Source organism: Neovison vison, chromosome 1, assembly GCF_020171115.1.
Source record: "Neovison vison isolate M4711 chromosome 1, ASM_NN_V1, whole genome shotgun sequence".
Taxonomy (NCBI): domain Eukaryota; kingdom Metazoa; phylum Chordata; class Mammalia; order Carnivora; family Mustelidae; genus Neogale; species Neogale vison.
The window spans coordinates 169,418,972-169,433,518 of NC_058091.1; positions in this window are offsets into that span (position 1 = coordinate 169,418,972).

A 14,547-nucleotide genomic window follows, 5' to 3' on the forward strand; every position below is an offset into this window, starting at 1 on the left:
TACCTGTCAGGCTAGATGCCAAGAGGAATAGGGAGGGCTGGGGAGAGCAAACTGTCCAGGAGAGTCAGCCATTAAGTACACAGGCAAGAATAACTCAAGAAAGAATATGACCGATGTTACAGGAGAAAAGGTGCAAAGTGACTCCTGGCTCAGAAGATGGGGGAAGAACATAAGAAGGGGTTCTGGTGTGGGATCAGGAATGGCTTGACAAATAGGCTAGGGTCCGCCCTTGAAGGATGGTACCTTGATGGCGCCCCTGGTGGACAGATCAACCCTGCTTTCCGGAAGGCTCAACACAATAGGACTTCTTTCACGAAGCTCTTTCTGTTAACTTTCAAGTTGCAGGAATCAACCTCCCTTAAAGCTTCTGATGCCTCTTCTCTAGCCTTTGCAGCATACTCTCTGAGATTTTTGGTGCATGCATGCCACAGGGTCCTCACCTGGGTGGGGACAGCTTGAAAGTGGGGTTCACGTCTGACTCTGTCCTGGAGCATTGGTATCCCACGCAGCACTCCAGACAGAGTAAGTGTGCAGCAACATCAGTGGCTGAATGAGAAAGGCAGCAGGCAGCAGACCCGCACATTATGTCCTGGTCTCACTTCCGAATTCTTACTGTGCTCCCCTTGTAAGATTTTCTCAGACAGTCTTAAGTCCTCCTTTTTGTCTTTTGGCAGTGTGAACTGCCTGTGTTTGCACACTAACACAGGAGAGAAAGGGTTTCCGGGAGGGCATGGAGGGGGAGGAGAAGGGGGAGAAGGCGGAGGAAGGGGGAAGGGGAGCCAGAACGAGAATGAAGGAACCACCTCAATACACAGAAACCACACATTGCAGTCCAAATGACAAAGAAAAGGCCCTTGCACAAACACAAGGCTGCCTTTCAGAAAGGCTGTTTTCCTTTCTGGAAGAACAGTCCAGCAGTGCCAAAGTCATCAGTCTCTTTTTTTCTCCGCTAAGAGCAAAAAGCTTGGGCGCCTGTTTGGCTCAGTGGGTTAAGCCTCTACCTTTGGCTCGGGTCACAATCTCAGGGTCCTGGGATCGAGCCCCGCATCGGGGTCTCTGCTCCCCAGGGAGCCTGCTTCCCTCTCCCCCTCTGCCTGCCTCTCTGCCTACTTGTGATCCCTCTCTCTCTGTCATAAATAAATAAAATCTTTAAATAATTAAATAAAAGCAAAAAAGCTTTAAAACACACTACAAGCTTTAGAACACATTACAAACGAAAAGTGTCACTCGACTCACAAACGTGGAAACGTGGGCCAGCTCAACATTTGTGGAATATGGCGTTTTCTTAGAGATTCCATTTCTGGCGGGGACTGTTCGGGATTTCCACTAAAAATAAGGTTCACTTTTTAGGGTTAGATGTTTTCAAGTGACCATTGACTAAAATAGAGAAAACTGGAAAATTATGAGCAGAGAGATAGGACATAACAACGGCAACTGTATCGGATATTTCATGAATTAGGAGTTCTTGAAGGTTTGGCACTATGTATGAAGATGGGCAGATAAAATCCTAGTTCCCTGTTCGGCAAGGCAAAGCGCCATCGGAGGTAGAAGTTAGAGGCATGTATGAAGCAGACATCTGTGTTCATCAGCTGCAGCCTGTATCTAGTAAAATGCTCTGTTTTTTTAAAGCAAAACTCATTTCCCATTTCCTATGCCAGGAAATGAGGTACAGCGTGATCTACAGACCAATATATCTTAATGTGTGTGTTGCTCATCAATCAAAGTCTGTCTGCTTTTGCAGCCACTTGCCAGTTTCCTGCGTGTACATGAGTCTGGAAACAAGGAAACTTGCTGGTTGGAGACTCTACTTTTCCATACATGTGAGCGATGACTGGCTGAAGGAAAATCCTATTACTGTGATGCCTACGTGAACTTTAAGTGATCTTGTGTCTCTGCCTCGAGTGCTTCCCACCCCCGCTTCGGAAGTTAGGCGTTGGCAGATTTCCTCTTAAAAAGATAGGGATGCTATTGTAAAATGATCGGACCCAGGCGTATTTGTGGTTATCGAAGTAAGAGGTAAAAATGTAAATAAAATACCATTTCATTTACTGTCTCATTTGTAGTTGATGAAGACACTCTTTGGATTCCCGGAAATTAAAGGCACTCTATTCAGCAATGATTTATAAAATAAGAGTCTCCACAGTGTAATAACCGTGACCGCAGATGTGGAACCTATCCAATGAGAGGCTGCTTTGGGGCCAGCGGCCCTTGGCAGTCTTCTTCATTTATAGTTGGGTGAGAGTTAAAATTTTCCTTTGGAAAAGTTTATTTTCACTGTCTTCAGCAGGCTCTCTCTCTCCTGGAAAATGATTCTGACGTCATCTCTATCCACTTCGTGCCCTGTGCTGATGGAAAGATTTTTTCCCCCCTCTACTTTGCTTAGTTTTAGTAAGATTCAGGGAGTCAGGGGCGCCTGGGTGGGTCAGTGGGTTAAGCATCTGCGTTTGGCTCGGGTCATGATCTGGGGTTCTGGGATTTAGCCCTCCTGGGCTCCTTGCTCAGTGGGGGAGTCTGCTTCTCCCTCTGTCTGCCGCTCTCCCTGCTTGTGCCCTCTCTCTGACAAATAAACAAATAAATCTTAAAAAAAAAAAAAAAAAGATTCAGGGAGTCAAGCATGCAAAACTACCCTAGCCCAGGGCCAGATATTTACTAAGTGCTCACTTTATTACTGTTGTAACTAATGAGGTATTTGTGCGTGGATTAGGAATGAACATTTCGTTTCATGTCCCATACACTTGATTTAGACTTCTAATTTCTTGCTCGGCTACTTGTTAGGTGGATACATTGACATTGGGCCAAATTCTGGTTTCTCTGGGAGTTACTTCCTCATCTACCAGTGGGGAAGGTCGTACTATTTCACAAGGAGTGGTGAGATGTGATAAGACGGTGGATGCAAACACGTTTTGGGTTCGGTCCAGGGCAGTACACACAGAGTAGCTCTTGGAATGGAGAGGAAGAAAGATCTGAACCTTACAGTGAATTATTTCCCTATTTCATCTTCTCCTGTTTGTATCTGTGAGTCAGGGACCCACCTGTAGAGAGTGGATGGAACAAAGGCAAAGGAGGATCTTAGGAGCCTGAGGGGCAGATAGAAGTATCTGAGAAGTCTCCAGGACTTTCTCAGCACCCTGGTGAGTTGGACCATTGAAATGCTAATTCATAGGAGTGGGGGCTACCCCAGCTCTCTCTCTTTGCTTCTTGGCACCAGTTTCTGGCATGATCTCTTCTCTTCCTGCTGCTGGCTCTTTGAACAGGCTGTCCAGGCATTTTAAGGTTGGCAACCAGTGCGATGAATTGCTTCTTCTTAAAATAACTCAAATCATTGGATTTGGCTTGCCACTAAGCCTTTTCCCCCTTGATTCATTCTGTAGCAATAGAAGAGGAAAATGTGAATATCCCCATGGACCCAGCCTCGTTCCATCTTCTGTTCAGGACAAACCCCCATATGGTCAAGAGCGCAAGCATTGCCCTTTTCCAGAAGATCTAACCCGGCTCAAAATTCTTAGCACTAATGCCTAAGGCCTTCTAAGGATCAAATGGAACCCCTGGCAAAATTTATATTGACGGAGGTATGTAAGCCATCCTGATGTAAATTCCTGTAGGGGTTAAGCCCTAATGATTGAGGAAGATATAAAATGGAAAAATCAGCTATAACCGGAGAGGATTGTACTTGACATAATTTCCTAGCAACCTCCAGTTTTCAAGGCAGTGTTTATTTTATGTGGTCCTTTTCAAAGTGATGCCTTTGTTATTGTTATGGAACATGGCTAATTTTCTCAGTAACATGTGCAGCTTGAGGAAGATCTGTGATAAGACTGAAATCCCCAAATTGTCAGTAATTGCAAAGTGCCTGGTTAATTACATTTTGAGCTGGAAACATGCTTTTTCAGATTTGCTGTACCACTTTTATATTTATAAGTTCCTTTACCTCTCTGAAATTTTATTTTGATCTTTGTGGAAAAGATATTAGTATGAGTTGTTATTACAGATTGAGTTTTCTTGGTTTTCAGTTTTTGGTTAGTTGACTCCCACATACATTCCTTCTGACATAGCTCCATCATTTGAACTTTTACTCTGAAATACAAGAGAATTTTCACTTTCCTTCTGCTGGGACACTGAATGTTGTCCATGCCTTCAAATTAAAGTAGATCTTCTCGTTCACAAGGGAGTCTTCCCGAGGCCTGCAAGAACCCTCAGTTGATTAATTTCAAGGACCATTTCATTTCCCCTTTCCACAAAATAGCTGAGGATTTTAATGAAACTTTTCATACACTTGGGTATATAAGCTCAAGTAATTTGTACACATATATCTGTTAATAAGCCCAACACTTTCCTACCTGATACTTTTTTGCGGGTAACCTAAATTAGCCAAAACTGCTGCAGTGATGATAAGATGTTCCGACGTGTGGCCAAAGACGAAGGTGAAGAAGAAATGGATTGCACTGCGTGAGAAGTGGCTCTAAGATCTGGGGCAGATCAGTAAAGCATCAGAGGAGATGGTCTGCCCTCAGATTTTTTTTAGATTCCACAAATTCTTCCCTCTTGGATGTGCACATTTGCAAAAGGCACCTTTCTTTAATCTATGTGCATTTCCTATCTTCATCTTTGAAGACATGTTTTTGCAGTCAAATGACCCTCCTTGTTGATTTCACACCGTGAAACGTTGATGGAAACGCTTCCTCAAATCTGTACATGGAAAAATTCATTCCGGTGGTTTTACTAGTCCCTTCATAGAAATATTTGTACAGGGCTTTGGCGTCTGCCAGTATCACTATTCAGTGAAACGGTTTACTTTTTTTTTTCTTTATCATCACCAGATAACTACATATTTAGTTTTGATTATGTTTTTTTTCACATTTGATAAACGGCTTTTGTGCATCATGTACACACTTGCTGAAATGGTTTTGTGGATCATTTTTCTGTTTCTACAGTATTTATGGTGTTGTCCCTGATGCGTAGATTAGAGCCCCCTTCTGATGCAATTTTTAATATGAATAACCTTTCTTTTAAAGGCAGTTTTACATTTACAGAAAAATTGAGCAGAAAGTACAAAGTTCCTTTGTATGCTCCCCCGCCTGCAAGAAATTAGTCATTTCTTATTAATGTCATGCATTGGAATGGGACATTTGTTAGAATTGATGAGCCAGTTTTGATTCATTGTTATTATTAACTACATTATTATTATTATTAACTAAAGTCCAGGGTTTACATTAGTGTTCTTTTGGGGTTGTCCACTTCTATGGTGTATACCCACCATTACAGTATCATAGATGATATTTTCACTGATGGAAAAATGTCCTGGGCTCTACCTATTATCCCTTTCCCCTCCGACTTCCTCTCCCCCAGCAGCTCCTGGCAGCCATTGACTGTCTTACCATCTCTAACGCAGTGTTGCCTTGGCTAAAATGGCTGTTTTTCCTTAAAAAAAGAAAAAAAAGTTTGGGTTGAGAACTCTGCCTTGGGGGGTCAGATGGGGGGCTCAGCTGGTGAAGCGTCTGCCTTCAGCTCAGGTCATGATCCCAGAGTTCTGGGATTGGGTCCTGCATGGGGCTCCCTGCTCAGCGAGGAGTCTGCTTCTTCCTCTGCCCCCCCCCACTTGTGTGCTCTCTCTTTCCCACAAATAAATCAAAACAATCTTTGCCCCGCCCCAAAAAAGAACTCTGCCCTGGACTTACATTGTTTTCCCTTCATTTTATCACTGAATTAGCAGATTTTCTTTTCAAGAAGAATATGAATTTTACCATCAGTAAGTTACTGCCAAGGTAGCGAAAATCTAGAACAAAAATAGCCAGCCTGAGGTGTAGGTTGGTAGAGAACTCCTAGGGCCACTCGCGTGCTAAGGGACCCCCTCTTGCGTATGAAGCTTTGAAGCAGAAGAGTGGAATGTATTCCCTGACAAGATGATATATTGCTACATGGCATAGACCTTCTGGGGGCTCTTGAGAGCCCTCAAAACCATGATGGTTAAATCCACAGGTGCAGAAGATAAACTGAAACTGTCAGGGTTGACTATACGTTTGATTGCCATCCCGCGTTCCCACAGCATAGCTTGATTCACAGGACACTAAGTCAGTGGAATTAGAAGGTAGCAGTGACCCCAGGCTAGATATTTTAGGATGGGGGCCCACAGGAATCAGAATCCTCTCCTAAGTGTGTCTTTGCTCTCAAATATCTGTAATACCCCACAAAGACATTAACACCTCCTTCTCTCCTGTTTCCTTATATCTTAGGCTGTGGGTCATGTTCCCATAAACTGTTCAACCCAGTGAAGCCAATTAATTCAAACAACAATTAATTCAATAATTAATTGTTGAATTAATTCAACAATTAATTCAATAATTCCAGAGACTCCTGGGTGGCTCAGTCAGTTAAGCATCCAACTCTCTCTCTTTTTTTTTTTAATTAACATGTTATTTGCTTCAGCGGTACAGGTCTGTGATTCATCAGTGTTACACAATTTATAGCACTCACCATAGCACATACCCTCCCCAGTGACCATCACCCTGCCACCCTGTCCCTCCCTCCCCCATCCCCTCCAGCAACCCTCTGTTTGTTTCCTGAGATTAAGAGTCTCTTACGGTTTGTCTTCCTCTCTGGTTTCATCTTGTTTCATTTTCCCCTCCCTTCCCCTGTGATCCTCTGTCTTAGTTCTCAAATTCCTCATATCAGAGAGATCATACGATAATTGAATTTCTCTGATTTCACTCAGCATGCAACCTCTAGTTCCATCCACAGCATTGCAAATGGCAAGATTTCATTTTTTGATGGCTGCATAGTAGTCCATTGTGTGTGTGTATACACATATATACCACATCTTCTTTGTCCATTCATTTTTTTAGGAACATCTGGGCTCTTTCCATAGTTTGGCTACTGTAAGCATCCAACTCTTGATTTGGCTTAGGTCATGATCTCAGGGTCGTGAGACTGAGGCCTGCATCAGGTTCCATGTTGGGTATAGATCTTACTTGGGATTCTCTCTCTCTCCCCCTGCCCCTCCCCCTGTTTCTCAAAATACTACTAATAAAAATAATTCCACTTCTTTCAGCTGGTCAAATGCAGTCTAGCACTTACTTTACAAAGTTGTCAAAGGACAAGTTTACCACATGCCATGCAATGTAGTTAAATGGCTTTATGTCCTACCTCCCATGGAAGGGAGACACTTTTTTTTTTTTTTTAACAACTCTCACTTATGTGTTTTTAAAAAAATGGGGCTGTTTTTACTATTTAAGATTCATACTCCTCTTTTTTATTGTTTTTTTCAGTACTTAGATGGTGGAAAATGAAATGAAATGAAACTAGATCTTCATCTTTCATGAAATAAGCAGCATTGATTAAAAACAGACCACAATAGCTGTCAGCTGCCATTACTGCAAATTCAGAGAATGATTCGGATTTCTTTATTTTATTGGATTTGGGCTAACTATGTTGATGGTTGAAATGACATGTTTCTTGAAATCAAGTAACCCTGTTAACCCCCTTTGTGAGGTTATATCAAGAACGATGTAACAACAGAAACCTGTAAAGAATGCTTAGGAATTCTCTGGGTCCTTGAATAGTTTTTCTGCAGAGGAATTTTACTGGAACGTTCCATTTGGGGAAGCAAGGGTTCTGTAAGGTGCACAAATAAACAGAGTAGGGAAGCTGGCAGGGACCAGGTATTATCCTGAGGGTGGAATTTGAAGGAAGTCAAGAAAACCATCCAGCCTAGGTCTTCTATTTACCAAGGACCTCAAATCAAGAGGCTGTCTCCGAGTTTACGCGTACAGCGTTGAGAAACATTGACAGCCCTGAAAGATACTGAGCACACTTCTTACATATTCATCACTTTTGTAACTTATTGTTTTTAAAGATTTTGTTTATTTATTTTTGAGAGAGAACATGCACAAGCATAGCATGGTGAGAGGCAGAGAGAGAGAGGGAGATTTGGACACCCTGCTGAGTGTGGAACCTGACATGGGGCTCGAGGGGCCCTGAGATCATGACCTGAGCCAAAGTCAACCACCTGGGTGCCCCACTTTTGTAACCTATTTTAGCATTTCTTCTTCTATCAAAAGCCTCCCCCCCCACCCGCCAGTGAAAGTGGCCAGGGGACCTTCTGATCTACAGGAGGTACGGTATGGTACCTATATTATTAGGTCTGTATTATTATAAATCCCTTTTTAGCAACAAACTTCTCTTTAATCCCATGATGTTCCGTGCAGACTTGCAACATGTAAGACAGAGGTAGAACTGCTTTCTTGGAGTTGGAGGTCACCTGAGCCTCCTCCTGGCCCCTACAGTGGCATCTAAATTACCTCTGGGGAACTCAGGACTTCAGAAAATAAGATTCGGAAATTATTAGACTGGTTTAACCCCTCCCAAATACAAATACCAAAATTTAGGCTTGGACAGGTTAGATTTCCTGTTCAAGATGGCCCATCTGGCTGGGGTCAAGACAGGAGTAGACCTCTGGGTACCCCACTGAGTACTCTCCCTTGACAGGAATTACTGAATGGAATTTTCCTTTGATCTGATGCTATTTGAGGTTCAGATGCCCAGGGTCCTCAGGAATGATGGTGCATGCTAAGCTGTTAACATGAGCCCAGAAAGGAATTCATCTAGAAAACATACCACCACCAATCATGTTAAAAACATGAGTATAGGGATGCTTGGGTGCTCAGTCAGTTGAGTGTCTGCCTTTAGGCCACCAGGTCATGCTCCCAGGATCCTGGGATCGAGTCCCGCATTGGGCTCCCTGCTCAGTGAGGAGCCTGCTTCTCCCTCTGCCTGCCGCTCCCCCTGCTTGTGCTCACTCATTCTCACTCTTGCTCTCTCTCTGACAAATAAATACATAAAATCTTTAAAAAAAAGAACAAAGAATACCAAAAAATGTGTATAGATATGTCTGAGCACACTTCTTATGACTTTTTAGCCCAGTCATTTAAAACCTGCTCTCATGAGTTGTAATATTAAGGCTCATATATATAATTTATAAATATGCATGTATTCACACATGAATGTCATGGTCCTGTTTGAGGTCAGATGCACACATGCACAAAAGGAAGGCAAGGGAAGGAACGGGGCAGGGTGCTCTGTGAATCATTGCGGTCACTTTGTAAATGTTTATGGAATAAGTTCTAGATTCTGGGCTCAGGCTAAAGCCCACTGAGACCAGCAAATGCCTTCCAAAAGGGACTTTTCAGAAGAGAAGTGTCCTTGCCTCTGCTTCTCAGATGGTTTCAGGTTTCCTTCTGTTTTCTTTCGGGCACTTGGTTCATTCCTTGATCTCTCTTCCCAGTGACCCCCAGCTGACTCTTTGCTGCTACCAAAGCTTTCTGCTTCTGAGACATAGCTCATTGAGATCTTGTAGACATAAAAAGAAAATAGAAGCTTGTCTGGACTGCAGAAATTTGGAAGCTTATTGATGTCATTTTTTTTTTTTTCCTGGAAGCCAGCTGTGTAATGTCTCCAATCCAACTCTGAGGAATACACTCTTTTTGCAAAGCTTACATCACCCGGCCTTCAGGCTCCTACATCATTTCTCCATTGACTTGCAGTGAAGCAATCCTCCTCCAAGGTGATTCGGTCTTTGGAAACTGCAGTCCCCTTACTCAAAAATCCCAAATGGCTCCTGACAAGTCTATTAATCTTTTTAAAGCTTGCCATAATAGCTCAAAGGATCCGTTCTGCCTTAGGTGGTAATTGTTGGGTATGAACCTATGTTGGCTTGAGATTAACTTGCCTCTGACTTTGATTCTTCTTGGGATTTTATTTTGGTATCTGACATCACTCCCTCCCCATTTTGGCTCTAGCCATCTTCTCCCTGAGGAGTCCTGCCCTTCCATGAGGCGTGTGCTACTGTGAGTCTTAGAGGGAACAAGGAATTTTGGAGATTAATCTCATGATGAATGCCGTTCTTCACGCAAGAATTAGTGGTTCTGGGAGATATAATGCCATACAGAGTCAGGAGACTGTTGGTGATATCAGTTGGTATGGGGTTGAAATAATAAGGGAAGCAGCAAGAAGCAAGTTCATTGTCTGTGGACTCGGAGAATACCAATAGAAATGAAAGTGGCTTACACGTTAGCTGTTATATGCAATTCCATGCTAATGCCATATTGAACAAAATGGACGTGATGTGTTGCCAGGGGACTGCCCACCATCATCATGGGCTGTGTGCCTGTCAGTCTTCACAGAGGCTCACGTGTGAACATGAAATAGGTTGTGAGGCACTGAGGGGACAAGGGGATCACTTTCTGGGCATGCTTGTTTGTTTAGTCTCTTTTATTGCCTAGGCAGGATAAAGCTGTGTTTTGAGGAAAAGTCAACAGAGTTTAAAGACAGGCATTCTAAGTGCCCTGTCTACAGAGTTTATCTACAACTCATTCTGGAACATTTGAAGTCCATTGCCAATGCTTATTATCACCCATTATTTTTTCTTTGATGTTGTCTTGTAACATCTTTCTTTCCTGGTGAAATCTGAAGGATGGGCATTACTTATGTAGGTGATTGTAGAGTTTACGTTTTGTTTAATGTATATATTTACAACTCCAGCTCTGAAAGAGACAAGTCTTCAAATAAATATAGTATGTATACTATATAATCATACCTTTATGTCTAATTATATACTTATAACAACTATAATGCTATATTATATGAGAGTATATAATTATATTGATAATTCCTATGTATAAATTGTATAAATTACTATTCCACATTACTGTTCACTGCCTGACAGTCACTTTAATTATATTATTTCTGTGCTCTTAAATTTGCTCAGGATTCACTGACTAAATTTTTATGATGTGGGTATAAATTATAGTTGCATTGAAATTCTCTTCCTTCTTTTTCCTTCCTCCATACTCCCTGCCATCTACTTTTAGGAAAGACTTATTTCCTATGGGCATGTGCTATGTCATTGTTTTTGTTGTGTTCCTTTCTGTCATTTTCATTGGACAATTATAGTGTCAGAACTGAATGAGACCTTGGAGAACCAGGACTTAACTGTAGGTAAACAGAGGCTCAAAGATATTAAGTGAGGCATCAGTCGTGCCATTCTCCTTTTTTGTCATTCTAGTCTTCTTTCTGATGTAACCCTCCCCGTACTCCCAACCCATGTCCAGACCTTGGTGTATAAAATATTGGAGCTCTGGCTTGTATTCAGAAATCCCCACTGCATCCAGTAGGGAACTTGCCCAGAATAAGGAAAGTAAAGTCTATCAAAGAATGACCTTCACAAGCAAGACTGTGTTCTGGGTGGGAAGGAATAGAGGTCTGCTGGTTTCTTTTGTGTCCATTCTCCTATCATGTTCTCCTTGGTGGGATGGGACTTCGGCCCTTCTACATTGTGGCATCAGCCCTGAGCAGCCTTGCAGACAGGTTTCCTACAGGGGCAAGGTATTTCCTTGAAGAGCCTGCCAAAGGCAGGAAATCAGACACTACACGAATACACCTCCTCACAGTTCAGACCTAGTCTTTCTATCATCATTTGGCCATTTGCATGAACATAGTGGAAATTCATAGGAGAAATGAGCTCTCTCATATATAGTAATTCAGAATACAGGCTGAAGCTCAGAGAGATAAAAGGGAGTCCCTTAATGACCATAAATATACTTAAAGCTGAGGTGAATGGCTGGGTAGGAAGTCATTGTTTTATATGAAAATCTCTACTCTTCTGCCATGATGATTTTATTCCTTTGTTCATGATAAATAAATCTTCATGCATTTAAGAAAAAACCTGACTTGTGATGCATCCATGTTAAGCAAAATGTAGTATAACACAATTATTTCTTGCTCCTAAATCAAACTCTATAAAATCTAATGTTTAACAATGTTCTTCTCCATGTCCCATTATCATACTAACATACTGCCACTTTTTCCTTTTTTTTTTTTTTAAGAAATTTAAACCAAAGAGACTTTGCACCATCCCATTTCTGTCTCATTCTGTGGCTTTTATGTGCTCATCATAAAATCTGCTTGTAGAAATTCTCCATCTTCCTCTTGGATATTAGTCAAAGGAAGGAATCAAGTGTACCCTTTGACACAGAGCTTGGGGAAAGACTTCTCTCATTCCCAGTCCAGCTTGTTTCTCTCCTTGAAGCTCATAGAAGTTGTAGAGACAGTATTGCACAGTGATACCTCACTGTCTTCTTAAATGGAAGTTTCAACACAAGTAAAAGCAGATTCCCATTTTCCCTCTGCCTCCCCCAATATGATGGATTATTCCTTAAAGAGGAAAAGATTCAATGGTAAATCAACTGATGTATTAAATGGGCGAACTACCTCAGTTGAGATCAGACAGGAGATTTATTTTCCCATACTTATTTTAAATACTCCCTGTCTTTCTTTGGTTCTCAGTGATATCTCGGGCAGCCCCCAGACTTTTTCTGGGTGTTTGAGAGTATTCAATCAGTGAAGGTTATAATAAAACAAATCAAAATACCTCAGGACAATTTAAATAGAAACTTAAAAAGCATTCATCCAATTCCAAACTTCTCCTTCTTCACCAGATCTGGCCCAGATAGTGATTCCACAGCCAGGGTTGGGGAGTAGGTGGGGTAGTGTCTGTTCCTCTCAGTGTTTGAAGCATCTCCCTCTTTACTCTTTCAAGAATACTCATCAGGTGGAACATAAGGGAGCAGGGGTTTCCTTTTTTTGTTGTTGTTGTTGAGCCAATGCTTTTTCAGTTCTGTTACCTCCCAAATATTCTTTATCATGGCAAGCTTTGGAATGCTAGCTTTTCCATGAGGTTCACTAGCACAGACACCCTCTCTACAGGGTCCCCCACATTGCACAACATATCTCTGGTGGAATGAAGTAGGCTCCAGTTGGACTCTTCACCATCCTCCCCCAGTTCCTGCCCCAGCTGGTGCGTCCCTGTGTTCCCCACATCTGGGCGGAGAGGTTCTTTCATGACACCTTGAGCTGAGTTGCCTCAATGAGCCTTAGGTTGATTGCTAGGAAACTCTGCTTTTCCAAACTATGGAAGCACAGTTTGCCCCAAGTATTGTCCTCTCACGTCGTTTTATGAGGATCATTCCAAACGTGTTCCTACCTTCATCTTCTACAGATGAGGAGTCTTGTGTCCATATGTGCTTCCAAACCCCAAGACCCCTGAACTCTGCCAAGAGCTTTTCTGGTAGCAGCATGGGACAGACCTCCTTGTTTCCACAGCTCAGGAACTATGGTGCAGGGTGGTGATGATGAGATGGAAATCTCCTTTTCTGGAAAACAACCAGTTTTTTACGAGTAGCTCTCTTGGCCTCCCCTCATTTGATGTGGTAGCAGAGAATCAAAAGCCCAGGGAAGAAAGGGCAAATACCACAATGTTCTTCTCTACCATGAAAGATCCTTCATGACATTTCCTCTACTTAATGCATCTCTTGCCTTCTCTTATTTGAGCTCATTGGTGTGAGAGCCACCAGACATATTACAAGGGGTTGCAGACATATATCCAGCTTTTCTTTTCAGAATATGGTAGAATTTATTGCCCAATTTCCTCAGATAGAAGCTTTAAATTTAAGCCTTAAATGAAATCCTAACAGAACTGGAAGTCCCATTCTATACCCTGTTACAATAGAATATTGTAAATAACATGAAGACTTAATAGTTTGAATTTCCTGTTTCTTGGCTGTATTTCAAATGAGTTTGTAGAACCCACTGTAGGAAGATTTACTTAACCAAAGCTGGCAGAACACTTGAAGGGACCTTAAAATTTTTCAAGTCTGTTCATTTCACTTACTGGTGCATATAACTGGAATCCAGAGGTCTTTGGTAGCTTAATTGAAGACATATACTGTGTTAGTAGGCTAATAATTTTAAGTCTTAGAATCCTTTTTAATGATCTTTCATTTAAAACCTGGGATTTTTCTTAAAGTAATCTCTAAATTCTACTTGACATCTGAATTTTCAGAACTTGATGGATATTGAACTCCCATGTAGGCATCCCACTTATTTTAAAAGGCTGATATTCAGAATCTATAAAGAACTTCTCAAACTCAACACACAGAGAACAGATAATCATGTCAAAAAATGGGCAGAAGACATGAACAGACACTTCTCCAGTGAAGACATACAAATGACTAATGGACACATGAAAAAATGTTCATCATCACTAGCCATCAGGGAGATTCAAATCAAAACCACATTGAGATACCATCTTACACCAGTTTGAATGGACAAAATTAACAAGACAGTAAACAGTGTGTGTTGGAGAGGATGTGGAGAAAGGGGAACCCTGTTGGTGGGAATGCAAGTTGGTGCAGCCACTTTGGAAAACAGTGTGGAGAGTCCTTAAAAAATTAAAAATAGAGCTTCCCTATGATCCTGAAATTGAACTACTGGGTATTTGCCCAAAGATACAGATGTAGTGAAAAGAACAGCCATCTGTAACCCAATGTTCATAGCAGCAATGGTCATGGTCACCAAACTGTGGAAAGAACCAAGATGCCCTTCAACGGACGAATGGATAAGGAAGATGTGGTCCATACACACTATGGAGTACTAGACCTCCATCAGAAAGGATGAATACCCAACTTTTGTATCAACATGGACAGTACTGGAAGAGAT